The sequence below is a fragment of the Capsicum annuum genome, chromosome 9 (assembly GCF_002878395.1).
Source record: "Capsicum annuum cultivar UCD-10X-F1 chromosome 9, UCD10Xv1.1, whole genome shotgun sequence".
NCBI lineage: Eukaryota > Viridiplantae > Streptophyta > Magnoliopsida > Solanales > Solanaceae > Capsicum > Capsicum annuum.
In genome coordinates, this window is record NC_061119.1 from 214401768 (window position 1) to 214404644 (window position 2877).

Sequence of the window (2877 nt, forward strand, 5' to 3'; positions counted from 1 at the left end):
ATTGAGTTCGAGGGTAATAGGACCTCTGTGAAGTTGGAATGTGTCGTAGCAACTTTGGGTATAGTTCGAGGGGATATTGGATGCTTATATTGATGTACTATAATATTATATTTTCTTTGATAGACACAAATCCCAAGGTCAACTTACTGGAATTGTTATCCCATTTCTATAAAGTCAACTCTTTTTTTCCTTTCTATTTTTTTCATATATAAAACATATTTGTTATAACTTGATAGCAGACACAATTTCACTTTTCAATCTCCATTAGAGGTAATGCAATTTTCCTTTTTACTTCATTAATTTGTTGTTTGAAACTCATATTCATGTGCCTTTAGTATATTTTTCTGCTTGAAAGTATTTGTTGTAGTAAGTTGGTCTTTTTGAAAGATTCCGAGCAACTGGTAAAGTTGCTGCCATGTGACTAGGAGGTCACGGGTTCAAGCCTTGGAAATAGCCTCGGCAAAAATGCAAGGTAAGGCTTCATACAATATACCCTTGTGGTGGAGCCCTTCCCAGACCTTGCGCATAGCGGGAGCTTTAGTACACCAGGCTGTCCTTTTAGTCCAAGCAACATAGTTGGGATCCTAGTCAAATATTTATAAATACTTAGTTGATTTTCTTTAGGATTTGGGCAAACGCTAGTGGTTTCCCATGAATCCGTAGATTCACTTCTTTTATAACCTATGTTGCTCGTATCCTTTAAAAATATGCAGTACCTATTAATGTCAACAGATCCAAATGTAACAACTTGGTCAATCACATCAAGCTAAGTCCATTGACTTAGCATTGGCACACACTCGAGGGTGTGATGAAGTGAGTCGAGAACCATGAGGTCTTGTTTTAAATCCCAGTGAGAGGCAAAGAACGCTAGGAGACTTCTTCCTATATGCCAAAGCCTTTGGGGACAGAGTTATCTAGTACCTGTGTTGGTGGGAGGTTGCAGGTACTTAGTGGAACTAGTCAAGGTGTGTGCAAGCTAGACTGGAGACTAGGGCTGTCCAGCGTATGCGATCTATCGACTCATAGAACGCCAGGAATTCTCCGCGACTTGGTCTACATCTGTGCCTCTTGGCCAGCGACAATTCAAACAAGTCTTTGTCGTATTGTCGCTCGCAACTAGCTAATACAAAACCTATGAACATCATACAGCTCCTCTTCCACCATCTGTGCAACGTTTTCTTTGACCGGTAAAGTGGATTCTGCATATTTCTGAAGTGTCAAATCAAGTGTAATAAAGTATATGATACTGACATGAATATGAAGCAGACATAAAGTATGTAACAGATACGATAGTGAAGAGTGCAGAATGAAGTTGCCTGATTTCTTAATTTTTACCTCACTGTTTCTGCAACGCTGTGAACCGTGTTATTTTAACATTATTGAGCTCCTACAACTTGCAGATTTCAAGTTGTAATTGCATTTTGGAAACCGGAGAATAGATATGGCCTATGCGAGTATAGCATCTCTTATGAGAACAATGGAACTGCTGTTGACTTCTGATTCACCAATGCTATCTGTTGCTTGTTAACACGGAGAAGAAATTGTAGCTATTCTTAATAAAGTGAGCTCTATAGAAACATTTCTCAAGAACTCGGAGAAACAAATCAGTAGTTATGGGGCAATGGCAGATTTGGAGGAGTGGATAAAAGGTTTTGCGAATGCTGCTGAAGACAAAATTGAATTTGGACTATGAGAAGCTATGATAGGAGAAGATGAAACACAGAGAAGAAAAGCACATGAGAAACTTTGTGAGAGCTTGCAACAAGTAGTGAAGGACATTGACCTTGTCCAAGAAGAGTCAAAAAAGATTCAAGATCATAAAGGTAGACAAGCATCGACGTGGTCCTTGGCACGAGATAGGAGTTCAGAAAAATTACCTAATCTGGAAGTTTCGAACAATATGGTGGGACGTGACAAGGAAAAGAAAAGGATTCTTCAAGAACTGAGAGGAGGTTCCTCCGATGAAATAAAAGTCATCCCAATTGTCAGGATGGGAGGCATTGGCAAGACAACTTTAGCAAAACAAGTTTTCAACCATCCTTTGATTCAGTCCCATTTTGACGTTCACGCTTGGGCTACAATAACTAAAGAATAAATTGTGAAAGAAACCCTGCTAAGTCTTCTTCAATCTATAATCAAAATCGATGACAAAGTCTACAGCAGAGATGAGGCAGAGCTAACGGACCTTCTACAGACACATTTGAAGTATAATGGTATCTTATTTTCATGGATGACATATGGAGCTATAAATCGTGGGATGACACGAGAGAATGTTTTCCAATTGATGATAATGGGAGTCGAATATTGTTGACTACCCTTCATACTGAGGTAGCTCTTTATGCGAGCTCAAGTAATCTTCTTTAAGAGCAAGGCGTTTGTAAATGAAAGATTCTCGCGTGAATTAGTTCCTCTCGGGGAGCAAATTGCAAACAAATGTCAAGGGTTACCACTAACAATTGTCGTGGTTGCTCGGCTTCTGTCCAAATCTAAAAGCACAGAAGAAGAATGGAAGAATGTTGCTGAGAATATGAAGTCGCGTGTAACAAAAGATCCTGCTGAGCAATGTCTACGCGTTGTCACATCGAGTTACCACTACTTGCCTAATGACTTACAAGCATGTCTTCTGTATCTCACAATATTTCCAGAAGACAGCAAAATTTCAGTGTAGATATTGGTGAGATTATGGATCGCTGATGGGTTCTTGAAGCTGGATGGTGACCTGGAAGAAGAGGCTGAAAACCATTTGCAGGATCTTGTCAATAGATGTCTAGTCTTAGCTAGCCAAAAAAGTGCGGACGGAAGAAAAATCAAGACATGAAGGGTTCATGATCTGGTCCACGAGTTATTCTTGAGAGAAGCACAACGCCAAAACTTTTT

At 39.6% G+C, this 2877-nt stretch overlaps 1 pseudogene; it reads left to right on the forward strand.

Moving 5' to 3' along the window:
* Positions 1–1693, forward strand: part of LOC107873748 — a 7497-nt pseudogene extending 5804 nt beyond the window's left edge.
* The last annotated feature ends 1184 nt before the right edge of the window (positions 1694–2877 follow it).